General features: G+C 44.3%; 2 long non-coding RNA genes across 3 annotated transcripts; both read left to right on the forward strand.

Moving 5' to 3' along the window:
• On the forward strand, positions 1-26,925 carry LOC114101391 (uncharacterized). 2 transcript variants are annotated; one of them, XR_011706782.1, is made up of 3 exons: positions 1-202; positions 20,368-20,539; positions 20,912-26,925. It is a non-coding gene; the product is annotated as an uncharacterized lncRNA (long non-coding RNA). The 2 variants fall into 2 exon arrangements; XR_011706783.1 differs by lacking the exons at positions 20,368-20,539; positions 20,912-26,925 and adding an exon at positions 5,919-6,767.
• LOC139704784 (uncharacterized) lies at positions 6,867-15,287 on the forward strand. The gene is made up of 2 exons (XR_011706784.1): positions 6,867-8,435; positions 14,663-15,287. It is a non-coding gene; the product is annotated as an uncharacterized lncRNA (long non-coding RNA).
• Positions 26,926-27,894: the final 969 nt, after the last annotated feature.

The following is a 27,894-nucleotide window of genomic DNA, read 5'->3' on the forward strand; positions in this document are numbered from 1 at the left end:
CCCACGGCCCCGCGTGCGCGCGGCAGCGGCGGCGACTGCGAGTCCCGACCCGCCGGCCCTTGCGCACTTGGGGGGAAGTCCGTGGGTAGGGGCGACAGAAAGTGGCTGAGAACCCGATGACCCGAGAAAGCAGCTCGCGTCGGGCCCTCCTCTTTTCCTGCCCGCGCCCCCTCTCCCCAGTCCTGCTCTTTGGACCTGGCAGGTGAGCCTAGTCTAGCCAGCACATGGTTAAGGAGTCTTGGGGTGCTTGCTTCGTATTTTTAATTATTCGAGTAATACCTGAAAATATTCCAATAATAATAATAATAATAATAATAATAATAATTTTTTAATCTCAAAGCGAAACTTAAAAAAAAATAAAAGAGGGGGTAATCTCTGTTAATGGGAAATGATTGGCTCACCTGTGAAGTGCCCCTGGTAGCCCTGGTGGCTCCCTTTCCACTCCCCTACTCCAAGGCTATTCTCCATTTGGTAGGTACTTTCCAATGCCCTAGGGATACGGATGTTATCTGTAGATCTAAATAGAAGAAAGGAATTCTTCAACTTAAAAGCAGAAATTTGCGGCATAAAAAAACAACAGATCAATAAAAACAATCATCGATTCTTGGCAAAGTCCAATAAAATCGAGACATTTATTGGCAAGGCTAAGTAGGAGAAACAGGGGGGATGCCCTCTTGTACCAAAAATGGAGACATTGGGGCAGCTTCGCAGCAGGCTGGGGCGTAGCTCAGGTAGCATGGGCTTGCCGGGCCCTGGGCTTGATCCCAGCACCACAATAAAAAAGAAGAGAGAACCAAGAGAGAAAAGCAAAAAGATTCCTTAATCTGTTAAGTACAGCTGCATACTGTCTGACCTACAAACCTGACTTTGTCTGGGGGAGGGGGGAATGAATTTCCAAAATCCACCTAATCAATTCCTCTATTTACAACTAAAAATATTGTTTTTTTAAAATTTTTTATTTTATTATTATTATTTTTGATACAGAGATTGAACCCAGGGATGCTTAACCACTGAGCCACATCCTCAGCCCAATTAGTATTAGTATTATTTATTGAGACAGGACCTTGCAAAGTTGTTTAGGGCTTCACTAAATTGCTGAGGCTGGCTTTGAATTTATGATGCTCCTGCCTCAAGCCTCCCTGCGTGCTGGGATTACAGGCGTGAGCCACTCATCGCAGCCTGCTTTTCTTTACCTGCTTGTTCCAAATTGTATCCCTTTGTGGGAAACTATTTCTTTTTTCATGAAGTTACTATGTTCTTAGAAGACAAAATGCCTAAAATGTCATATCTCATTTAGAAACAGATTTAGCTTTTAGAAGTTTTTGCAGCAAGTAAATTGTGATACCCATGAGATAAACTTTCTCAAAACTTACTTATCTTTCAGGGGCTGGGATTGTAGCTCTGTGGTAGAGCGCTCGCCTAGCATGCTTGAGGCACTGGATTTGATCCTCAGCACCACATTAAAAATAATAATAATAACAAAGGTGTTGTGTCCACCTACAACTAATATATATATATATATATATATATATATATATATATATTACTTATCTTTCATACTTTCCTGATACATTAATTCAATTCCAGTCTGCAGCTATAACAGGTTCTTAACTGACAACCCAAAATGACCACAGAAATAATGGCCCATCTTTGTTTAGGATTTATTCATTAGCGTATTTGGTCCTTTTCAGGATTTCAAGCTGAAGATGGCGATATTGTTAGTATACCCTTTTTTGTGGAGAGGGTTACCAGGGATTGAACTCGGGGGCACTCAACCACTAAGCCCCATCCCCAGCCCTATTTTGTATTTTGTTTAGAGACAGGGTCTCACTGAGTTGCTTAGCGCCTCACTGTTGCTGAGGCTGGCTTTGAACTGATATTCCTGAGCCACTGGGATTAAAATTGTGCGCCAAACACCACGCCCTGCCCCGAAGTATACCCATTTTATGGATGGTGAAACTGAGTCAGGCAGAGGTTGACCAAGGTCACCCAGCTTGGATGGCAGAATGGGCATGCCAAGGGAGAAAGACTTCACTGTTCAGAGTATCAAAGCCCATATAAGAATTCAGCTCTATCTACATCTCCTTTTAACTGGGAATTTAGCCCTGAATAATGCACCTGTCTTACGTAGATGACCCCTAGCAAGAGAGTTTAAGGTAAGAAAAACATCAAATGCCCTCAGGAAAGATGACTAAAGGATTTTAGAAACAGAGAGAACGTCCACTAAGGTGAAGCTCACTTTACTGGAGGTTTAAGAAGAACAGTAGAAGGCCAGTCCCTAGCCATATGTGGCATTTCAGAAATGCCAGGGCAGGGCAGCTAGTGTCATTGTTGCCATTACTGTCACCATTACCCTCTCTCCCACTATTACTTTTTTTAAAAAAGAATCCCTTTTCTTCTTTCTCCTCTCCTCCTCCTCCCCCACCCACCACCAATGACTGACTAAATGTTAATCCACTCAAAAGACCAGATTAGCCATGAATGCCGTATTTGCATTCCAAAGAATGACTGAGCCGCAGCTAAGGAGGGTAGGTGTGGAAAGGTTTTGAGGCTAAGGGTCCTTCTAAATCCCCCTCCTCCCTGCTCCTCTCCCCTTCCCACCTCCAGGGGCTGTGTGCACTCCCTCACCCCTGCTTCCCCATCCTATCCAGAGAAAGCAGGTGTGGACGTCATTTGTGGGGGGGTGGGGGTGGGGGTCCTGAGCCAGGCACCATTAAAGTCTAGTTCTCCAATTGTTCTGTGTGGTGGTAGAGCCTGAGGGGTGGACCCAGACTCCACCTTCTTTTGTATGTGAACATTCATTAAATACCCGTTCCTCCCCGGACAATCTTTCAAAATACCCTGGCCACAGAAAACACACTTTGAAAAAAACAAAAAAAAAAAAATCATTTTTGGTTTAATTTATACAGGACCTAAACTAAACTGTTTCTGTACTTTGCTTTTTTGTGTTTGGTACCTCAGACTTTCCAAGCACACGTATGACATCACTCAGATTCCATGCTCTAGCTGTAGGACTGAATTCTTTGAATAACTTACTGCTTTCTGTTGAAGGTCATATATGTCCCTTTTGAAGTGATACAAAAACAAGCCATTGTGCTTTCCTGAAATCATAATTCCAGTGGCTTTTTGAAAAATAACTAAACTTTAGCCAGTGTGATGGCGCATGCCTGAAAGCCCTGTAATCCCAGTGGCTGGGAGGCTGAGGCAGGAGGATGGCAAGTGGGAGGCCAGTCTGGGCAACCTAGCCAGACTCTTTCAAAAGAGAGGGAAAGACCTGGGGATGTAGCTCCGTGGGGAAGCAGCCCCGAGTTCAATCCCCAGGACTGGAAAAATAAACATAGGAAAAAACAAACAAGTAAACTTTTCTGTGGACAGAAGAAAAGCATTTTCACCTGCATTTATCACAAAAGTTCTCTAGCATTTTGGTGCAGTTTGTAACAGTTCAGATAAGTTTTTATCTCGTTTTTTAAAGTGTGGGCGGGGGGGCTGGGGCTGGGGCTGGGGCTGAGTGGTAGAGCACTTGCATGTGTAAGGCACTGGGTTCAATCCTCAGCGCCACATAAAAATAAATAAATAAATAAAACAAACGTATTGAGTTTATCTACGACTAAACATATTTAATAATAATAACTTTAAAAAGTGTGTGGTGCTTTCAGCGACTTCAGTAACCCCTCTGTGGCAGTATCATGCTTCTATGTGACCTTTCCGGAAACTTCATAACAACAGGAGCTATGTGTGAAGGTGGAATCAACCAAGAAGCAGGAATATTCTTGTGTACTTTCTGCATTTTACACTCTCTTTCTCAGGCTTCTTAGTGTTGGGAGGATACACATTAAGCAACTTGTTTCTGAATTAAGGTGTTGCGTAATCTGTTTGCTTTCTTAAGAATTGCCTTAAATCACTAGCCCGTGTATGTGTGGGATCCTGGTTCTGAGCAAATCAGCAATGAACTTTTCAAGTTCCGTCTACCTAGAGGAGTCAGTGTGATTGATTTATTAATTAGCAAAAGCCCTCCTCTGAAATTACCTTGCATTAATCACAATTCGTGCAAAATATATCCAATTAGTCTTAAGATGTTGGTTTGACAAACTATCCTTTCTTCAGAGACTACAGTCAATTTTAATAACCCTCCCTGGATAAATCATTAATGTTCAGCCTGAGATGATAAGTGGTGCAGGAAATTCCAAAAAGTACAACAGTCTCCTTCTGGCAAAACTGAAAACTATGTAAAATGGAGACAAGGCGGCTGGGTGAAGCAGGAAGCCAGGTTCTGACAATTCAGGATAGTCCAGTATCTGCTGCCACACGCTCTGAAGGAATCAGGAATCAAGGCTAAGAGGATTCTCCAGAGTTCAGGGCTAGTGAGAATGTACAGAACTCTGCCTTTTGGTTAAGGACTCCTCATATCTGTTCAGGGCCCAAACAAACTGATCCATTGGCAAAAAGTTCAGGCCTGCTAGTCACTTGGACTCCTGGATGTCCTCTTTTGCATGCTTCGAAACCTGTGCTTGCAGGCTGGGGCTGTAGCTCAGTGGTAGAGCACTTGCCTAGCATGTGTGAGGCCCCGGGTTCGATTCTCAGCACCACATATAAGTAAATGAATAAAATAAAGGTCCATCAATGTCTAATATATATATATATATATATATATATATATATATATATATATATATATGAGGGTCCATCAACAACTAGAAAAAAATTATTTAAAAAATGTGCTTGCAAAATCACACAGGTTTAACCAACTTAAAATTGTTTCTTAAAATTGGTCCTGCCTTACAGATAAAGGAATAGAAGCCCTTCAGTTCACATGAAAAATTATACGGCAAATCCAGGACCAGAATCCAATGATCCTAAGGCAAGCCAAACAGCTTCTCTCAGCCCAAGGATCTCTTTCTATAATTAAAGAGCTGGAATAAACAAAATTGCATGGTTTCCAATGCTAACGTGCTGTGGTTTTAGTATCTTGATTCTACATCTACTTTCTCAATAACCTCCCTGTGCCTAGATTAAGTATTTATATCTGTAAAAGAGCAGCTATAAATACACACATATATTGTAAAAGTATCAAACAATGGAAGGGTCTACAGGTCTAGTGGTTTTGTTTGTTCTGCTGCTGCTGGGGATTGAACCTAGGGCCTCGAGGCTGTTAGGTGACTATCTCCAGCCCAAATGGAAAGTTCTTAGAGGAACAAAGTTTAAGGGATTCCAGTTTATTATTATTTAACTCATATGAATTATGCAAATTAATGGTTTGACTGTGACATTTCCATGCATGCATGTCTGACTCAAGTGAAAATGATTTCTGTGTAACCAAAAAATTTATACATGTGTGTTAGGTGTTTAATTCCTTACACATGAGGGATTTTTTTTTTTTTTTTTACCTAATGACTATAAGAGGGGAAAACAAAACAAAACAAAAAAGCTAGATATTTCTGGACATTTAAAATTCCCCATTCTTGAGGGAAAATGAAAATGATTAGAGAGAGATGGGGAAAACAGTGGGTTTTTTTTAAAACCCCAACTCCTCATTTTATTGCAAAGATTTAAATATCTCTAGATTCTGTTTAAAAGGATGAATGCTGAAGAATGATCAAGCTTGAGTAACAAAACCCAGTAAATTTTAGCAAATTTGACTCCTAAAGATAGTCCCCAGCCAGTGGAGTGTGCTTCCTGAATGATCTTCTGAGCCCAAATGATTCATCAAAAGGGAAGCCAAGACTGAGATTCAGGGAGTTTTCAAAAAGAAATGGGAAGCTGCAGGAGTGACTTTCCCTTCTCGGTGGGATCATTTTACAAAACTCTCTTAATAAGTGTTAATGAACTATGAAGTACTTTGAGTTACTAAAAGAGAGAGAGGGAGAGACAGACAGACAGATCTCTATCTTGCACTAGAAAAATGCTATTTGCACTTTCAGGCCTGAAAAACAAAGGCTAGAAGCAGGAGTCCTCTGGAGACCAGGCTGGGCAGTGCGTTCACTGCTTCCTTATCTTTGAAACCCTGGGCACTGGCTCCCTCCGCACTCAGCTACCTTCAGTTCTGCAATTAAGGAAGTTAAATCCTGAAGCCGGAGCAGCCCCTGTGAATCATGATGCGAGTCTGCCCAAGGTTCCCTTTGGCCAAAGATCCTCACTCAGCGTTTGGAAAGGACAACCAGTGTTCACAGTTCTTTTTCGATGCTACACTTGTAAAATCCATCTGGGGAATGCTACCTCGCAGGGTGAATTTACAGAGCGATTGCACTTAGCTGAACTTTGGTCTTTTGTTTTGAAGGCCTCTGGGGAAGTTGATAAAGTTATGATTTATTGTTTTGTGAGGGACATTCCAAAAAAGTAAGCAAAGGTCATAGAGACCGACTCAATTTTCAACTCAGTTTTGGGAGGGCTGGTGTGTGTGTGTGTGTGTGTGTGTGTGTGTGTGTGTGTGTCTGCTGTATGGGCCCGAGGCAAGTGAGGCAAGTGTTCTACCTCTGGGCCTCATCTTCAGCCCAGTAGTGTGGGGGTGCAGGCCTGTAATCCCAGCAGCTCAGGAGGCTGAGGCAGGAGGATCCTGAGTTCAAAGCCAGCCTCTGCAATTTAGCAAGGCCCTAAGCAACTCAGGCAGACCCTGTCTCAGAATAAAAAATATAAAAGGGAGGCTGGGGTTGTGGCTCAGTGGTAGAGCACTCACCTAGCATGTGCGAAGTCCTGGGTTCGATCCTCAGCACCACATAAAAATAAATAAACAAAATAAATGTATTGTGTACAAATAAAAAATAAATACTATATATATGTATATATGTATATATATATATATATATATATATATATATGGGCTGGGGATGTGGCTCAGTGGTTTAGCCCCACTGGGTTCAATCCCTGGTACAAAAAAAAAAAAACTATAATACAAAATGTGTTCTAATTTTAAGAAAATTTCATAATGTAGTAAAAAGGTTTATTAAAAAATGGATTTCATAAGGCATACCCAAAACTAATCAACAGGTACCCATCTCATCAAGTGCATTCCAGGGGCAGGTGATGTGAGCTGGGTGGTACCTTACCCAGTTGGAACACCAGAATCCTAAAACCAAATTGTTGGTTTTGGTCCACAATTTGCTGTGTGCCTGAGTGCACTATGTATTTATTTTTCAAATGGATGTTTTAGCAACCAGCTGAGGCCTCTGCTTCCTTCAAATATGCCACAATCCTAGTTACTTCCTCCTCCTCCTTCCCTCCAGTGGGCCCAAAGTGCAAACGTAAGTAACAGAGTCCCCCCAGTAAAGGCTGACAGCCCTGTGAGCAGGCTGCTTCCCCCAGCTGGGGCAGGCCTTTTAATATGTACCAGCTCCCCGCCCCCCCACAAATGAGTCTCAGTTCCCACCATAGCTTTGCAGAACTTTACTTGGCTAGAAGGATCTGTCTCCTGCAAAGTAGACAATTAAAATAGATTTTTTTAATTTGCAGATAAACACATTTTAATGCAGCGATAGCTCTTTAACTTCTCACTCCCAGCCTAATCTTTAATTTGTCCCAGAAATGCAGAAACCTTGAAGTGTTCTTTAAATATAAAGATCAAAAAGAAAAATTTAAAAAAGGCACTAAAAGCTTTAAAAGATACCTGTCCAAATTACCCTATAAAGAGCCCTTTAAAAAACAAAACTCCACATTCCCAGAGATTAACTGCAGGGGATCTATGTTGAGAGTGATGTGATGTTGTCATGAATGATCATGATAACCGACAAAACGACAAAACGGAATCAGCCTCAGTGTGGGGCCTCACAGTTAAAGAAGTAAACAGAAAAAAAAAAAAAAAAAAGGTCTCCTGTGTAAGAAGTGTTTCAACATGAACTGCTGTCAAAGGGGGTTTTAAAGTAAAACCTGGTTGGGAATGTAGCTCAGTGGATGAGCCTCTGCCCTGGGTTCCATCCCCAGCACTGAAAAAAAAAATAAAGTAAGAAAAGAAAAGAAAAAAAAATAAAAAGAAAGAAAGAAAAGAAACCAAAGCATGGAAGAACTGCTTCCTATGTACAGTGGAAAAGTTTACCCAAATGACAAGCTGTCGTGTGGGGACGTCTCAACAACATTCTAGTTTGTTTCCTCAGATCAAAAAGCAGAGACACAAGCTCAGCATTTCTATCTGTGCTGTGGGTCATCTTCCCTGTTCCCTGGAGTAATCATATGCTGCATCCATGAAGCAACTGTCTAACACCTGAATGTTCTCAGTACAAAGACCAGTGGGGTCATATGACAAGGCTATATTTAGAGAAGGACTCTGTTTTCTGTTTTGCTCAGCCCTCACCATTTTCTGCTCCAAAGAGGAGTTTCAAATGCACATTGATCTTTCTCATTTCGTGAATGAACTGAATTAGCACCTGTTTTCAACTGCCAAAAAATGCACTTTTATTTTTTTTAAATGGGGAAAGAGAAGTCTGTGTGCTGTTAAGTCAACATGGGAGGTATGTTTTTTTTTTCTTTTTTCCTACTTTCTTCAAAAGAACTTAACCAGAAGGTACAGTAAGAATATTTACTAAATTTTCTAAATGCTGGGGCGTGTGCCTTAGGGAACCAAGCAATATATGGGATAGTGGTAATATTCCAAGGGGATTTGGATATAAACCGTCCCCCTTACTAATGTTGGGAAAACTAACTCGTGTAACCACAAAGTGACTGAAGAGTCAACTCTAGGAAGCAAGAAAACAACTTGGTAGTCCCATGCGTACCTCTGTGAGCCCTTTCGTCATAAAAGGCCTGGGAAAAAATAATAACTTTCAGAAATTAAATGTCATAAACATTAATTGGCCAAGACAAGACCCAACTTTTTGGAAAATGCTTTCCACCTATATTGTTTCTGTGGTGGTGACCTAAATATTTTCCTGAGGTTGAGCATTGGATTGATTAAATGATTCTTTTTAAAAAAAAATCCTGCCCATTCATAAGATGGATGTGGCTCAGATAAGCCACACTGACAGCGTGGACTCTAATCTCATGAACTCTCCCGTGTGTTCAAAGATGATGCTGAAGGGCTCTGCTCCGGTTAACTGAGCTGGTGGGGAGGTGCCTGGCTGTTGGCAGTTGTATGTTTGTGGTTCTGCCCCCCCCATCCCCTGCCTGCCCTAGAGACGCAGAGTGGAAAAAATGCACTAGAATGAGCAGAAACTAAATAACAAAAACAAACAAAAAGCCGGACATGGTGGTGGCACATGTCTGCAATCCCAGTGGCTCGGCTCAGGAGGCTGAGGCAGGAGGATCACGAGTTCAAGGCCAGCCTAAGCAACTTTGTGAGGCCCTAAAAAACTTAGTGAGACCCTGTCTCTAAATAAAACATAAAAAAAATAAAGGGCTGGCAATGTGGCTCAGTGGTGAAGCACCCCTGGGTTTATTCCCTGGTACCAAAAACAAAACCCTACCACTGAAAGGCCAGGAATGGGGTTGAAATGCCAGGATTTGTGGTGCAGGAAAGCAGGGCTGATTTAAATCTTGCATACTAAAGATGCCACTCGTGTTTCCTGTCCATCCTACCCAGCTGTGGGCTAGCCCACAAGTGAACTATGTGGTAATTGGACAGAGATTTAGATTCAGGCTCCGTAAGCAGAGAACTCATTCGTTCAACATGTATTAAAAGTCACCCCCTGAGGGGGCTGGGGTTGTGGTTAGCGTTAGAGCACTCGCCTAGCATGTGTGAGGCCCTGGGTTCGATTCTCAGCACCGTGTAAAAATAAATAAATAAAATAAAGATACCGTGTCCAACTACAACTAAAAAATAAATATTAAAAAAAAAAAAGTCAGCTGAAACGACAGCTACCAACTCACAGGAGACAGGATGAGTATTCAGCATGAGCGGATCGTACCTGGTGTGGTGTGTCCAGGGGATGGAGAGCTCTTCTGGAGCACCCACTGGTCAGCCCTGCCATCTTAACTAAGATAGCCTCTGTCCAAGTCTCGCTTCTTTCTGCTTCAGTTTTCCACCTGCCTTCTCCAGAGTGCTTGTGGTTGTGTCTCATGATATTCGTTGCTGCTTAGACTCTTTGTTTGTTCAGTACTAGGGTCTGAACCCAGGGGTGACTTACCACTGAGCCACATCCCCAGCACTTTTAATTCTGCATTTTGGGACAGGGTCTCACTAAGTTGCTGAGGTTGGCCTTGAACTTGTGATTCTCTGGCCTCATCCTCCCAAGCCACTGAGATTATAGGCATGGACCACGATACTTGGCGTGCATAGACCCTTTTCCATTGTTGCTTTAACAAATTCTTTTCTATTTTATTTTTATTTTGTTAATTTTTTCAGTACTGGGGATTGAACCCAAGGGCACTCTTCTGTTGAGCTACATCTCCAGTCTCTCTCTCTATACACACCCATATATGTATATATATCCATAAACATATACATATATGTTTATATATGTTCATATGTGTGTGTATATATATATATATATATATTTTTTTTTTTTTTTGGACAGAGAGACATGCAGCATCTCTAAATTCCCCAGGCCAACCTCAAACTTGTGCATCTTCCTGCCTCAGTCTCCCAAATTGCTGGGATTACAGGTGTGCGCCATTCTGCCCCACCAATTTTTTTTAATATTTATTTTTTAGTTATAGGTGGGCACAATATCTTTATTTTATTTTTATGTGGTGCTGAGGATCGAACCCGGTGCCTCACGCATGGTAGGCAAGTGCTCTACCTCTGAGCCACAACCCCAGTCCCTCTAGAAATTCTTTCATTTTTTTAATCATTCAAATTTTTCCTTTAAGGTTCAATATTAAACAAGGTTTGCCTAGGTGCTTAAAGACCCTAGAATTTTCGTATTATGGACTATTCAGAATTTGCCCACATGGTCAGGCATGGTGGTCCACAGGGTGACCAGGTCAGAAAGGACACTGCTCCCTCTCAGCAGAGCCTGAGGTCGCACTTCCTGCCTCCTGGCCAGGTGTTGTGCTACCTGCTGGACAACAGCTATGAGTAGATTTCTGTCCTTGGGGCGGGGGGAGCTACTGTCTTTGCATAAACAAGAAGGAAACTAGACCCACCAAGGCCCTGTCAGGGAGCGCCATTCACCCTTACACCTAGTGAAGAAAGGTGAACTCCAAGCTACTGGGGGGTTCCCCGAGAATGCTGGGTTTTTGTTTTTTCGTTTTTATTTTTTCATTTTTATTCGTTATTTTCGCTGGAGCTAGAACCCAGGGCCTCATGCAAGTTGCACTCCTGCCCCTGTGTTTAGCTTCTAAGTTCTTTGTTTAGACAGGAATCTTTGTTGCTTCTTTTTGTCCTGTATCCATAGCAGAGATGAGCACACGGGTCTACAGGGTTACGGACCAGCCTGCCTTGCCAAATGTATTTTGGAAAAGCTGAAAAGCTGGCCATTCCCATTCTTGGGAATTCTTGAGCATCGCCTCTGGTCATGTTCTGTTTAGAAATTAGCATTCCTCGATTTAAAACAAAATGTCCATCGAGGGTACAGTACATAGAAGTGTCGGTGCTGGGAACCACATGGGACAGGCCTGCTTCCAACACGTGGCTGCTTTTCAGTGGCTTGGTGAACCCAGGAGTTTCCTTCGCTCCTTCCCCTGCCCTCTTTCCTCCTCGGCCTCCACCCCACAGTGTTCAAGATGATTTTATTTTGTAACTACTCTGAGAGCTTACTGTAGCGGGGGTTTAAGCGGTTGCAAAACGTTGCAGTGCTTGAAGTTTACAGAATGTATTTACGTCTCATCTTATGATCATGACCGCTTCAAAGGAACCAAAGATAGCAAAGCTGGTCCCCTCTGGCCCCAACCAGCCAACGCCAAGACAAGGCAGTTGAATGACACTGCTCTATTATTTAAAGACTTGCTTTACACACAAGACTTCAGAATGATGAAAATGTAAATCGGGGGGGGGTCATTTTATATTGGAAATGTACATGAAGTTTCATCATTTAACGGTTTCCTCAGAATGCTGGGTTGTGACTGTTTTATTATCACACATTATGCAGATTCTATCTTTTATAAAGCACCTAGTATGTGCAAGAATATTCTGGGGCTGGGGATATAGCTCAGTTGGTAGAGTGCTTGCCTTGCACACACAAGGCCCTGGGTTCAATACCCAGCACCAAAAAAAAAAAAAAAAAAAAAAAAAAAAAAAATCTAACAAGAATATTCTAGATCTAAGGGGAAAAAAACTATCATAAATAAGAGCTGATCTCCGTCCCTGAGTTAACATATGAATAGTCCCTGAGGAGTAAGGGACTGTAGTAAATATTTTGGATCTTTTTAGATCAAGGAGTCTATAAATCCTGAGGCACTACATATTTTAAGTTTAAAGAACCATATAGTGGGGGGGGGGGGGGGCTAGGGTTGTAGCTCAATGGTAGAGCACTTGCCTTGCATGCATGAAGAACTGGGTTTGATTCTCAGCACATAAATAAATGAATAAATAAATAAATATCCATTGACAACTGAAAAACTATTTAAAAAAAAAAATAGAGTCTGGATCTTAGTTACTCAACTACCCCTAGGAAAGCAGCCATAGCCAATTACCCGTAACTGAATCAGCACAACTGCATTCCAATCACACTCTACTTTTGTGTTTGTTTTGAGGTACTGGCTACTGAAACCAGGCCTTTGTGAATGCTAGGCAAGCCCTGTACTAATAAAGCTTTATTTACAGCAGTGGGAGGGGGCAGGGTCCACACCTGGATCCCAGTGACAGCGGAGGCTGAGGCAAGAGGATCAGAGGATGGAAAGTTCATCAGAAACTTAGTAAGACTGTGTCTCAAAATTTAAAAAAGAAGCCAGGTGCCATGGGGCACGCCTGCAATCCCAGCGGCTTGGGAGGGTGAGGCAGGAGGATTGTGAGTTCAAAGCCTGCCTCAGTGACGACATCGAGGGAGATCCTGTCTCTAAATAAAATACAAAATAGAGCTGGGGGGTGTGGCTCAGTGGTTGAGTGCCCCTGAGTTCAATCCCCAGTACCAAAAGAAAAAGAAAAAAATTTTAAATACTTTTTAGTTACATATGGACACAGTGACTTTATTCTGTTTTTATTTTCATGTGATGCTAAGGATCGAACCCAGTGCCTCACATGTGAGAGGGAAGCGCTCTGTCACTGAGCCACAACCACAGTCCCGAAAAGGTCAGAGATGTAGCTCAGTGGTGGAGCACCCTTGGGTTTAATCCCCACTGCCACACAAAGAAATAGCAATAAGGCTTTATTTACAAAACTGGTCAGCAGTGCAGATTTGCCTGTGGGTGACAGAGGCTGAGAGCTTCTTTAGGTGTATTAAGTCATGCAGCTGCCACTACTCACATTGAGGCCAGCTCTTATTATCACATCAGCACGTCTTCGATGGGGATACGGAAGCTGGAAAGAAGGTGATCTTAGCCCAGCTCACACAGCAAGTGACTGTCAAAGCTGAGATTTGGAAACTCATTTTCCCTATTCTGCAAGTGGGCCTTACCTGCTAACTGTAATAATAATGGTACCAAATTGAACCAGCCAGGCTTGAGCCAGACAGGCGGAGTCAAATCCTAGCTTCCTCATTGACCACCTGGAGGGCCATGGGCAAATGAAATTCTTTGGCCTTCTCCCCCATCTGCACAATGGACAATGGGTAGTCACAGCATCTGCAACCCAGGGAGGACCAACGTAGCTGACACAGAAGAGTGTGCTTGGTGTGGAGACTGGCAGGAGATCATTAGGTGGTGCAGGCCTCTCACTTCAGAGACTTGGGAGGCTGAAGCAGGAGGCTTTCAAGTTGGAGGCCAAACTGGATAACTTAGCAAGACCCTGTCTCAGAAAAATGAAAAGCATTGGGGATGTGGCTTAGTGGAAGAGCCTCCCTTGGTTCAATCCCTAGTAACACACACACACACACACACAGAGAGAAAAAAAGGAAAAAGAAAAAGGAAAGAAAATCATTTGATGATAAATGCGACCTATTTAGGGGTGGGGGGAGATACTAGGGATTGAACTCAGGGGCACTCAGCCACTGAGCCACATCCCCAGCCTGATTTTGTACTTTATTTAAAGACAGGGTCTCACTGAGTTGGGGGTGGGGGGAGATACTAGGGATTGAACTCAGGGGCACTCAGCCACTGAGCCACATCCCCAGCCTGATTTTGTACTTTATTTAAAGACAGGGTCTCACTGAGTTGCTTAGCGCCTTGCCTTGGCTGAGGCTGGCTGTGAACTCGCCAACCTCTGGTCTCAGCCTCCAGAGCTGCTGGGATTCACAGGCATCCACCAAGGCAGTCTGGCTAAATGCGACCTATTCTTATGATAAAGTGCTTGAGGGAGGTCTCTGAGGGTGTGGCTGGAGGAAGGAGTCCACGGAGAGGCATCTCCTCCCAAGGCCAGAAACAGAAGGACGAGGAAATGTCTAGGTGGGGATGTTTCCGTCACCCCTGCCCCTCTCCTCCCACTTCTCCTAAGGGCAGCTGAGGTACGTCACCCCAGACCTGAGTGTGGCAGGAGGCCTGGGCTCACCAGCCCCCTTGGCACCTGCGGAGAGATGCCCTGACCTTTTGACCCACAAGCCTGCCAGGCCACACCTTGCACTTGGGCTGAGGTCCCGCAGCGGCCAAGGCTGGCCTGTCTGGCCATCCTGCCCACAGCCCCACCGCTTCGCTAGGGCTGGTTTTCTGTGTCTGCTTTCATATCTCCCTCTGTGTCTGTCTCTCTTTCCTTATTTGTCTGTCTGTCCAGATGTAGACAGAAGGTGTTCCTCTGTCCTTTGGAGCACTCTGAGATACAAAAGATGCCACTTCCCTGCCCCTGTGACCTCACCCGGTCAGGTGGCTTTAAAGCCCTTTCACTAGCTGAAGAGTCCAGCTGCCTCCTGGACTTCCGTCCTCTGCCCTCTGACGACGGAACAGAACCAGCTCCCTCACCGGTTTCTGCATCTCCTCAGAGTTGTGTCCTCACCTGAAACCCGTGCAGAAGGGTCACTTGCTTGATTATTATTTGCTCTTCAACATAGAAATCTAAATCACGTGGAGTATGTGAAGGCAAAGATTTTGTTCTACCTGTGTCTAGAACAACGCCGGGCTCAGGGGACGTGTTCAGAAAATCCCCGAGGAGTGTGTGAATGAAGGACAGAAACAAGCAGGGGGGATTTTGAATTACAGGTCCATGTTGCAACCAAGGAGCACCACTCCGCTCCCAGTGACCGGGCCTCCAGGACCTCCAGGACCTCCTGGATATGTTCAACCTCAGTGAGAAACCTGGATTTTATCATGTGAACGCTCCAGGCTATGTTACTTTATGTTTGCTAAAAAATTACCCTTTGGTATGTTTTGGAAAGAAAAATAAATTAACAACTTTATATAGATTTTTTAAAACTCCTTTGATATTTCAAATGTAGTATATGCACATTTTGGGGGGGTGGGTACCAGGGATTGAATTCAGGGGCACTCAACCACTGAGCCACATCCCCAGCCCTATTTTGTATTTTATGTAGAGACAGGGGCTCACTGAGTGCTCAGCGCCACCATACCTGGTTCAAATCCCCACCTCTTCACCTGAGCTCTTAACCTTGGGAGAGGTGTCAGGGCTGTGTCCACCTGGGTGAGATGAGAAGAGTGGTAGGCCCCTCCTCAGAGAGCAGCTGTGAGGGCCAGGGGAGTCAGCTCTGTGGAGTACATGCAGCAGCATCCAGCATATAATAGGTACTACGTAAATGTTTGTTATTGCTATTGTTGTCGATACACAACTTGCCTGATTTCTCATGACTAATGCACTGTGTTGCTGGTAGCAACCTAGCTTCTCAGTTTTCACAACCAAATGCCTCCAGACATTGACAATATTCCCTTTAGGAAAAAATTGCACCTGCTTGCTGGGCACAGTAGTGCATGCCTGTAATCCCAGTGGCTCAGGAGGCTGAGGAAGGAGGATTAGGAGTTCAAAGCCAGCTTCAGCAATTTAGCACAGCCCTAAGCAACTCAGTGAGACCCTGTCTCTAAATAAAATATAAAAAAGGGCTAGGGATATGGCTCAGTGGTTAAGCACCCCTCGGTTCAATACTCAGTACCAAAAAAAAAATAAATAAATAAAATTGTACCTGGTTAAGAACCACTGGTTTAGGAATGGACAGGTAATGTGACTCTGGTCACTGAGCCATGTCATTTCATGCCACATTATTCTTCATGACTACGTAGTGTTCCATAGTGGAAAGAGCCCATTGTTTATATAACCAGTCTCTTGATGGAGCTTAATTTTTTTCAGTGTTTACAATCATGAATATCTATGTGTTTACATACTTGTACAATATGATAAATGCAGGAGTGTGAACTTCCCAGCTGCTTGGACACTGAGGCAAGAAGGTCGCTTGAACCTGGGAGCCCAGGTGTTGGACACCAGCCTGGGCAAAACAGCAAGACCCTGCTTTAAAAATATTAAAATATATGTGTGTGTAGACGTGAATTTAGATATAAATCCCCATACATTTCTGCACTTATGAGAATGAATTTATAGAGTAAATGCCTGGAAGTAGAGTTTGCAGTTTATATTTCTTGTTTTCTTTTTTTGGTCCTGGGGATTGAACCCAGGGTTGCTCTACCACTGAGCTCCATCCCCAGCCCTTTTTATTTCTTATTTTGAGACAAGGTCTTGCTGAGTTGCTTAGGGCCTCACTAAATTGCTGAGGCTGACCTTGAACTTGTGATCCTCCTGCCTCAGCCTCCCGAGTTGCTGGGATTTCAGGCATGTATCGTGGTCCTCACTGCATTGTTTGTATTTCAATAGATACCACCAATGTGCCTTCCAAAAAGTTCTCAAAAGTCAATGTTAGTTGACCCACTACATGTATGAATGCCTGTTTCCACAAATCTTCCCCCTAATTCTATGTGAAAGACCCTTTAAAAATATTTTTTGCACTTCAAACAGAAAAAAATGGTTATCTATAGAAAGAAAAAACATTTTTTGATGTAGAGTAACATACTGTTTAATAAAGTTACCATAATTTATTTGTATGCTGATGCTGAACACTCAGTACCTCTTTAGTGTATATTGAAGTTTTTTTAAAGTGAGTACAATTATTTTTCATAATTATGTCAATTCATTGACAGATTTGAATTTGTGCATATGAGGTACTATGGATTGAACCCAAGGCCTCCCACATCATCAGCAAGCTCTCCATCACTGAGCTACATCGGAAGCCCTTAAAATTGATTTTTAATTGGCAAATAATACTTGTGTATATTTATAGGGTAAATGTGATATTTTGATTTAGGTTTACATTGTGGAAAGATTAAATCACACTCATTAACATAACTGTCACTACCAACTTCTCATTTTTTTGTGGTGAGAACCCATCCATTTGCCTATTTGGAAATATATATTCTTTGTTTTGGTTTTGCAGTACTGAGTATTGACCCCAAGAATGCTCTACCAGTGAGCTACATCCAGCCTGCCTCCCCCTTTTTAAAAATTTTTTAGTTATTTTTGAGACAGGGTCTTGATAAATTGTCCAGGCTGATCTTGAACTTGTATCTTTCAGTCTTAATCTTCTGAGTTGTTGGTACTACAGGCATGCACCACCATGTCCAGTGAAATATACAATTTTTTTTGGGGGGGGGTATCAAGGATTGAACTCAGGGACACTCGACCACTGAGCCACATTCCCCAGCCCTATTTTGTATTTTATTAGAGACAGGGTCTCACTGAGTTGCTTAGCGCCTCACTATTGCTAAGGCTGGCTTTGAACTCCCAATCCTTCTGCCTTTGCCTCCTGAGCCATTGGGAATACAGTGCCACCAACGGCACCAGGCCTATCTATTTATTTTTGTACAAAGAATTCCACAAAAAAGTCTTACCGTGGCCCTGCCTAATTTTAGTGTTTTTATTCAAAATACATATATCAAGTCTGATGACCTCCCTGCAGAATCAATGGAATAAAAACAAGAACTTGAATCTCAATGTGTAAAATATTCAGATTATTTCCCTCCAGTAGTGATCAATTTTAAATTTTGAAGTAAAAGTAAACAAAGGAAGATGAGAAATATTTCTCATCACTTTTCCTAAGAAGGGTGAACTTCTGTAGTTTGTGACCCGGGCATCTCTGTGGTAGGCCTTACTAAAACAAGGAGAGGGAAATACAACAAAATGCATATCTTAAACTTTTATTTCTCCACTATTTTGTTTTTATTGTTTGATATCTTTTTATTGGTGATGGATGTGTTTGGTTTGCAGCACACATTTCTGGTTTCAATAAAAATATAAGTACAACTGGGCACGGTGGCGCGTGCCTGTACTCCCAGTGGCTCGGGAGGCTGAGGCAGGAGGATGGCAAGTTCCAAGCCAGCCTCAGCAACTTAGGGAGGCCCTAAGCAACTTAGCAAAACCCTGTCTCAAAATAAAAAAAAATAAATAAAAAGGGCTGGGGACATGGCTCAGTGGTTACGCGCCTCTGGGTTCAATCCCCATTATCAAAAATAAATAAATAAATAAGAAATAAAAGACATAAATACAAAATGAAAACATAGTAGCCTGGGAAGATCCATGTAAACAGACATGGCTTATTTGAAAAATCTCACTTTTGTAGGTTTCTTTTCAAAATTAAAATGGAGGAAGAATTCCCAGCATCTTGTTACTGGGACAGAGGAAATAGAACAGGAAGGACCCCATGGGAGCCCGCCAAGCTGGGCGGGGCAGGGGTTGGGGGTGCCCTCTGGAAGTGAGGGTGAAGGGGACAGGCCCTGGTGCCCGCTGCATGCTGGTAACTAGCATCCTACCTGCCTTGCAACCCCAGCTCGGGAACACCTGCTGCTCCACACTGGGGTGAATCATTTCCTTCCTGGGCTCTGGGTGATCTATCACACCGGCGCCTTGTCTAGATTTTAACAACACTGTCAACAGAAAAGGTTCCTCATTCCAGAAATGCAAAACAAATTACATAAGAAACGTGTTCTTAAAGGAAAAAAAAAAAAAACCTCACCTAAAGGCGTCATGATCCCTAGAAACAATTAATTAAGCTTGGGAACATAAATCTCCTATTTAAAAATGCTTGTCAAAGAAATGAGGCGGTTTCTCTTCCCTTGCTGATTTACAGCAGTGGATTACCTTTCTGAAGGCAGGAACAGGCGTGTGGGGAGCCTCCCAGGAGTGTGTAGACCGAGGAAGGAATAATGGGTGACAGGGACAGGCTGGCTGAGCCCAGGATGGCTTGTCCCACAGGAGTTTGGGGTTGCCAAATCCATACCGTGGTTGTCCTTGAGAAACCCACAACTCTGTTTTTAATAGCTCGATATCCAAGTGAAATGACTTAGAGCAGATTCACCTTTGATCCACTGATCTACTTAGAAACTGCTGCAGACAGAGCCTGTGGCCCCAGAGATCATTAACCAATTAAAGAAGGAGGAAGAGAACCCTGTGAGTTAGAGAAATACAGGAAGTCTGAGGTTTGTCAGTCGTTGAAGCACTTGGTGTTGTCTTTTAAGAGCCCGAGCCTGAGAATTTTCTTTGGGATAACAAAAGAGTCACATTAGAAAGTAACAGAGGGGACAGGGCACTGCTTAGAGGCAGAGTCCTGCAGGGATCATCCCCAGCAAGGCACAAACCCCAGAGCCCAGCAAAGCCACATGCTGCTCAAACTCAAGAAGGGTGGCGCTATTTGGAAGCAGAAAAAGGTGACAGCCCTTGTTCCCCAGCTCCCTCAGGGTTCCTGACCCCACCTAAATATGTTTCTATTTCCGAGTCATAAGGCAGGGAAATGGGAGTCATTTTCCTCCCGAGTTCTGCACTCATTAAACGACACACCTTTTAAGTTTTTTTTTTTTTTTTAATTAATAGATTTTTGTTTGTTTGTTTGTTTAGAACTACTGTGGTCCATAGAAAATTAAAGGGTGTAGAAAATTCCCATATACTCACTTCTTCACCCCCCCACCCCCACGTACCTTTCCCCCTATTCTTAGCCTCTGACCTTGGGAGGTACATCTGATACACTCCATAGGCCAATATTTTGGGGTGGGGTGGCGCGGGGTACTGGGGATTGAACTCAGGGGCACTCGACCACTGAGCCCCACCCCCAGCCCTATCTTGTATTTTATTTAGAGACAGGGTCTCACTGAGTTGCTCAGCACCTTGCTTTTGCCTGAGACTGGCTTTGAACTCTCCATCCTCCTGTCTCAGCCTCCCCAGCCGCTGGGATTACAGGGGTAGGCCACCTCACCTGGCCCTAGATGACCCAATATCAATACATCGTTTTTAACTAAGGTCCTTGCCTACATGGTTTCAGTCTCGTGTTGTGCATTTCTGCAAGCTTTGGGAAATGTCCATATGACATGTATTCACCATGACAGCATCATAGGCGTAGCTTCACGGCCCTAGAAATCCCCTTTTTTGTTTTATCAAGGTGCCATTCTAAGTTATAGTTTCAACATAACTGTTAATTTTTTTTTAAAACCTGATTTTAGGAACAAAAGAAAGAGGATTCTCCCTTTTGGCAGAAACCTACAGTCACTTGAGCTGTAACTGGGATATCCCGGGGAAGAGGTCAGGTCCTGGCGGATGTATCAGCGCCCACGCAGGAAAACACCAAAATGTGTTTGCTAAATCAGGGGAGGAAGCCCCTCCCTCCGAGGACAGGTAAGACCTGGAAGGGGCGTGTCCAAGGATCACCTGCCGCCACCCAGTTTACAGTTCCACAACCTGATCACCTCATAAAGCTGCCCAAACCAAGCACTTAGAAAGCTCCTTTGGCTCTTGGACGGAGCATTGGTGGAAAGGAGTGTAGCTGAAACTAACCAAAGGAGGCCTTATGCTTCCAGAAAAATCTTAAGGAAAAGTGTTGAAAGCAACAGTCGGGCTGTGAGATCAAGCTCTAAAGGAAAGGAGAGAGAGTAATCCCTAGGACTCAGGAGGCTGAGGCAGGAGGATCTAAAGTTGCAGACCAGCCTCTTTTTCCTGAGGGAGACCCCGCCTCAGAATAACAACATTTTATTTTTTTTCTTTTAACAGTTGGAGATATGATAGAGCACTTGCCAGGCATGCGCACCCTGCTTCAAAACCAGCATGAGGGCGTTGGGGGCAGGGGTTGAAGAGGTTCAACTATGAAGGTGTAAAGCCTTCGCCCACAAAACAGAGGTGCCAAAGGCAGTGCTAAAAGACAAGGATGACTTCGCATTTAGAGATGGTGACACTCTTGGGACATACATAGACTAAAATGAATGACTGCTGAAGCTGCCACCGATGCAGTTCTGAAAGCTCTCAGCATGTACATAATCCCCAGGCCTCTCTTTTAGAATCCACTGATATCTAATCTAATAGTAATAGGAACTGAAAAGATAAAGCTCAGCGTGCTGCGTCCTGCGCCCTCCTGGAAGGGGCGGAGTCTCGTTCCCAGGTTCTCCTGGGGACTGTGCCCGGGTCTAGTGTGGAGGAGGCCCGGGAGCGAGGTCGAGTCTCTGCGGAGCCCGGTGTTCGGGAGCTGGACTGTGAGGCTCGGGGCAGAGAATGCAGAACATGAACTGTTCCACTTTCCAGCTAATATTTGAGCACCTGCTGTATGTGAAGTGTCGCTCAAGAATCAGACAAAGTCCTGGCCCTCCTGGAACCCGTGGTCTCGACAGAGAAGGCAGACTAAACGTGCGAATTTATGAGTTAGGCCACGGAGTCTGGGGAGCAGGGGAGACGCCTGTGTGTGGAGGCAGTTGGGGTGAAGTGGCCCCCGGCCACCAAGGGTCTCTGGACAGCAGAACAAGCAGCCAAGAGAAAGGGACAAGGGCCCTGGGCCGAGTGCCCTGGGCTGTCAGGGCAGGGCAGGGCAGGGCGGTGAGCAGGGCTGGACCAGGAGGAAAGGGGCAGGACTAGATCCGCAAGGCTGGACCCGGTGAGTGCTTCCTGGGGAGTCTGCTGGGAAAACGGAAAGGCCCCTGGGGGGTCGCGGGGAGGGGCGACAGGCACCCGAGTGCGTGCCCTTTTCCCTCCCACCCATTGCCACGGCCTCTGTTTTCAGCGTGGTGGCCCCATGAGGACAGCCAGGTGTACATCCCATAGCAGGGCCTTTCCTGATTGTCACCTCCCGTATCCAGCAGCTCCCTGGACGGCTGCCCTCTCGGACATCCAGACACCCGGAAGGTTCTCAAGCTCAGCGCCACCCACCAGGAGCACCACGGCCTCCCCACCCCCCGGCCCGCTCCTCCTCAGGCTTCCCTGTCCCAACACAGAAAATTCAGGATTTATTGGCTCAGCCTCAAAGCCTCGGTTGGCCTCGACTGCCTCCTCCTGTGTCCATTCCACAGCAAACCCCGCTGACTCCGCTTCAGAGGGGGCCCAGAACCCCGAGGGCCAGGCCACTGGCTTTTCTCTTTCCATATCTGTCCCCTTTTCCATTTGTTCTTTTTCATTCTGTGTCTCGGCTTCTCGCTGGTGCTGGAGAGGGAACCCCGGCCTCCAGCCAGGCAGAGCCGCACTCTCCCTAAGACACGGCCAGCCTTCCTTTGCCTTCCCATGCACCCTGGCTGGCCTCGGGCTCCTGGCTCAGGCTGTCCTCCTGCTCCATCTTTTTTTTTTTTTTTTGGCAAGGGGGTACCAAGGATTGAACCCAGGAACACTTAACCACTGAGCCACGTCCCAGCCCTTCTTGTATTCTAATTAGAGACAGGGTCTTGCCGAGTTGCTTAGGGCCTTGCTAAGTTGCTAAGGTTGGCCCTCCACTTGCAATCCTCCTGCCTCAGCCTCCTGAGCCACTGGGATTACAGGCGTGCACCACTGTGCCCGGCTAGGCGGGACTACAGGCACATGCCACCACAGCCAGCTTTGGTCTGTCCTTAAAATAGTTCCATCAGTGAGCAATGGTACATGCCTATAATACCAGTTTAGGAGGCAGAAGAGGGAGGATCATAAATTCAAGACCAGCCTCCACAATTTAGCAAGATCCTGTCTCAAAAGGGACAGTGATGGGTTCAATCCCCAATACCTACCAACCAATCAACCAACCAACAAATAAAATAAACAAAAAGAGCTTCAACTCCCAGCTAGACTACATCACCTGTCACTTCAAAACTGCCATGGCTGCCATCTCCCTGGGCTAGGGGCCAAAGCTCTTACTATACATGCTCCTTTTCTGACCCTCCCTGCTTTCTGGCCTTGCCACTCTGTACTGATCACAATGAGCTCCCTTATCTTGCCAGGAACACAGCAGACATGATCCTACCACAGGACCTTTGCGTCTGCTATGATATCTGCTTAGATGTACCCCCAGATAAATGCAAGACCTGCTCCGTTACCTATTCCAGGTGTCTCTTCAACTGATACCTGATGGCAGGAGTCAGCCAACATTTTCTGCTAAGAGCCAGAATGTAAATCTTTTAGGCATTGTGGGCCACCAGGTCTCTGCTGCAACTACTCAGCTCCACTGCTGTCAGGGAGGAGCAACTACAGACAATACGTAAGCAACAACAAACACGCTGTGTTCCCATAAAACTCAACAAACACTGTAGTGGGACTTCACGTGACGTTCAGGTGTCATCCACCATGCTTCCTTTGACTTTTCCCCAACCGTTTTAAAAGGTAGGGCTAGGAGTGAGGCTCAGGGGAACAGCGCTCACCCAGCATCCCCATGGTCCTGGGTTCAGTTCCCAGCAGCACAGAAAATATATCAATAAAATAAAACAGAAATGTAAAAATCGGCTGGGCACGGTGACACACACCTGTAATCCCAATTACTCAGGAGGCCAAGGCAGGAGGATTGCAAATTCAAGGCCAGCCTACCCAATTTAGAGACCTTGTTTCCAAAAAAAAAAAAAAAAAAGGTAAATAAATAAATGAATAAAGGTAGCTGCTGGGTAGATTCTGCGGCACTTGCCTGCCATGTGCAAAGCCCTGGGTGTCGTTCCCAGAACCACACACACACACACACACACACACACACAAATCCAGGTCCAACGAAGCAGGGCCTCCATGTGACCTTGGGCAAGTTACCCAGTGTGGAAATGGGTTCCCTGAGCTAATAGGAGTGAGTCTCTCCACACAGTTTGACACAGTGTCTGCAGTAAATAGCAGCCACAGCTTCTTTTTCATTAGAAAGGCATCTTTTCTACCAAAAAAAAAAAAAAGTAATAAAATATAGATCAGCAAAAACTAACATCAGTCAGACACAGTGGTGCATTTCTATAATCCCAGCAACCCAGGAGGCTGAGGCAAGAGGATCGCAAGTTCAAGGCCAGCCTCAGCAACTTGTCGAGGCCCTAAGCAACTTAACAAGACTCTGTCTCCAAATAAACAATAAACAGGGCTGGGGATGCGGCTCAGTGGTTAGACCTACCTGGGTCCAATCCCCGGTACCAAAATAAAAACAATAATAATAAAATAATAATAATACATTTAAAAATAGCATTGTTCCATTTTCCCCAAATAATTAAAAGTGCTCTACCACTGAGCCCCAGCCCTAGCTGGAGCACTTTAAGAATAAATTTATTTATTCTTAACAAATAAATTTTTAACAAATCCAGGAAACCATCTGGGAAATTTAAACGCTGGCAATATCATTGATGACATTCAAGACCCACTGCTTATTTTGTGAGGTGTGACAGGATAGACCTCCCCCCCCCACCTCCCCCGCCACTGGGGATTGAATCCAGGGAAACTTTTACCACTCAGTTACATCCCCAGCCCTTTTAATTTCTTATTTTGAAACAAGGTCTTACTAACTTGCTGAGGCTGGCTTCAAACTTGAGATCTTCCTGCCTCAGTCTCCTCGGTGACTGGAATTACAGGTTTGTGCCACCAGCCCTGACTGTGATTATGCTTTTAAAAGGAGTCCTTAAACTGGGCACAGTGGCACAGTGGGGCACGCCTATGATCCCAGGAGCTTGAGGCAGGAGGATCACAAATTCAAGGCCATTAGCAAGGCCTGTAGCAACGGAGACCATCTCAAAATAACAAAATAAAAAGGACTGGGGAGGTAGCTCAATGGAATAGCACCCCTGGGTTCAATCCAGGTAACAACAACAACAACAAAGTCTCTAGTATCTTTTAGAGATACTAAAGTGTCAGTGAATAAAATTTTATGGTATCTAGAAATTTCATCTAGATGATAGTCACCAGTATTCCCAGCCACTCGGGAGGCTGAGGCAGGAGGATCACAAGTTCAAAGTCAGCCTCAGAAATTTAATGAGGCCTTATGCAATTTAGCAAGACTGTTTCAAAATAAAAATAAAAAGGGCTAGGGATGATGTAGCTCAATGGTTAAGTGTCCCAGGCTCAATCTCCAACACAAAATATACATATGTATATATATCGTTTCCTCTCTATATATACTCTCTCTCTCTCTCTCTCTATATATATATATATATATATAGATAGAAAGATAGATAGATAGATATAGATCTATGTGTATATCTATATAGATATAGATCTATACAGAGACAGAGAGAGAGAGAGAGAACGCGCACACAGGAGTAGGGTTCACACTACGCCAGGGGATCATGAGTTGACCATTATTAAACTGTATGATGGGTAGGCGCAGTGGTTTGAATGGCCCCTCCCCAGTAGCACTGTTGGAAACCTGACCCCATGCTGCAGTGTTGGAGGCGTCTGGGTCTTGAGGGCTCCCCCTCCTGAATGGGTTCCTGCCCATCTCGAGGGCTGGCAGCAGCTGGCACTATAGTAGTGCACACTTATAATCCGACCACTGAGCTACATTCTCAGCTCTTTTTATTTTTGTCTTGAAACAGAATCTTGCTAAGTACACAGACTGACCTCAAACTTGCGATCCTCCTGCCTCAGCCTCCTGAGTTGTTGGGATTACAGGTGTGGGCCACTGTCCCCAGCTAATAACCTATGTTCTTTATAAGTTCCCCCGTCTCAGATATTCTGTTACAGCAGAATAAAATGGACTGAGACAGTGGATGGAGGTTTATTCTGCTCTTCTCTCTACTTTTGTATTTGCTTAAAAGTGTTTATAATTTAAAAAAAAAAAAAAAAAGGCGGGGTGGGGAAGCTGGGGGTGTGGCTCAGCGGTAGACCACTTGCCTAGCACTTGCCAGGACCTAGGTTCAATCCTCAGCACCACATAAAAATAAATAGATAAAATAAAGATATTGTGTTCAACTACAACTAAAAAGTAACTATTGAAAACTGGCTGCCAGGTCAGGGGCCACTGGTTACCCTGTGTCTTCTCCTCCTCCTCAGCTATAAAGCCCCCATCTTGAAAGGCTGTGTGCCCACTCAGACAACAAGACATGTTTCCAAGATTTCCTAGTCCCAAGAACAGCCACATGACACCATTCTGCAATATTTGAAAGAAATGGCATATTTGACTTCTTCAAAGTGTCTTTAGCTAGGCGTGGTGGTGCACACCTGCAATCCCAGCAGCTCAGGAGGCTGAGGCAGGAGGATCACAAGTTCAAAGTCAGCCTCAGCAACAGCAAGACACTGAGCAGCTCAGTGAGACCTTGTCTTTAAATAAAATGCCAAATAGGGCTGGGGATGTGGATCTGAGTTCAATCCCCAGTACCAAAATAAAAAAGTGAAAGTGTCTTTAGACTGGGGATGTGGCTCACTGGTAGAGTGGTTTGATCTCCAGTCCTGTCCCCACTCCCCGCCCCCGACCAAAAAAAAAAAAAATATGCCTTTAAAGAGGCACATCTTTTCTTCTGATCTCCAGCTATTCTTTCTGCTTGTTGCAATATAGTCTGGTAGCTGGAGCCTCAGCAGCCATGTTGGATCATGAGGCATAAACTGGATGAAATGATGTTGTGACAGGAAGAAGGAAGGAGTCCAGTTCCTGGTTGCACGGAACATCCTTGATTAACTGCCTCCAAATTTATTTTTCATGAGGAGGAAATAGGGCTCTTTTACTTGTTTATTTTTCAGAGACAGGATTTTACTGTGTTGCTTAGACTGCCCTCAAATTCCTGGGCTCAAGAGAACTTCCTGCCTCAGCCTCCTGAGTTGTGGGGATTGCAGATATGTGCCACCGCACCTGGCAGCCACTGAACTCTTTCCTACAATAAAATCATTTAAACCCCCTCTGGTGGTGTTGACACTGAGTTGTAAGATGAGAGCCTTCTGGTCTTCCACCTGCTGGTTACAGGGCGGTGTCCAGCTCTGCCTGTCTAGGCACTTGCCCGGCTCCTGGGCATTGAGCAACCATGCTAACAACCCGCATCGGGCTGGGTTCTTTCATTATGTCCCAGAAACAATTTTTCTTCCTCTAGTTAAAATTACACTACAGTACTCTCCATGTAGTGCAAAACAAAACAAAACCTTTGTGTGTGTGTACGTGTGTGTGTGTGTGTGTAAAGACTGTGCCTTTTATTTTTCACTTCCCCTTTAGAAGGAGGAAGAAATAAATCATCAGAACAGAACTGGTATTAGGGATTTGGTCCAAAAAAGAAGCTTCTAAGGAATGTTATGAAGTCCATGTGGGTAAAACTTAATTGTGTTTCTATTTCAACCATGAATGATTATTTGAGTTCAGAATGAGGACATTGAAAAACCATGAATTCTCCCATGAAAAGAGATATTTTTTCCCATGGGCAGTTTAGCTTATTGATATCCAATCTTTGTTTCATAAAAAAAGGCATATTTAGGGGGCTGGGGTGGTGGCTCAGTGGTGGAGAACTTGCCTAGCATGTGTGAGGAACTGAATTCGATTCTCAGCACCATAAATAAATAAATGAAATAAAGTTCTACCAACAAATAAACAATAAAACTACAAAATTTTAAATGACATATTTACCATTTATACATAATGAATGATTTAATTGATTTAGTGTTCTAGGGATTGAACCAGGGTGCTTTATCACTGAGCCACATCCCCAATCCTTTTTTTTTCTTTTCTTTTTTTTTTTTTAATTTATTTTGAGACAGTCTCACTAAGTTGCTTAGGAGCTTGCTAAGTGGCTGAGGCTGGCCTCGAACTTGAGATCCTCTTATATCAGTCTCTGGAGCTGGTATAGGTATGTGCTGATATAGGTGTGGGCCACCATGTCCAG

The sequence above is a fragment of the Marmota flaviventris genome, chromosome 2, assembly GCF_047511675.1.
Source record: "Marmota flaviventris isolate mMarFla1 chromosome 2, mMarFla1.hap1, whole genome shotgun sequence".
NCBI lineage: Eukaryota > Metazoa > Chordata > Mammalia > Rodentia > Sciuridae > Marmota > Marmota flaviventris.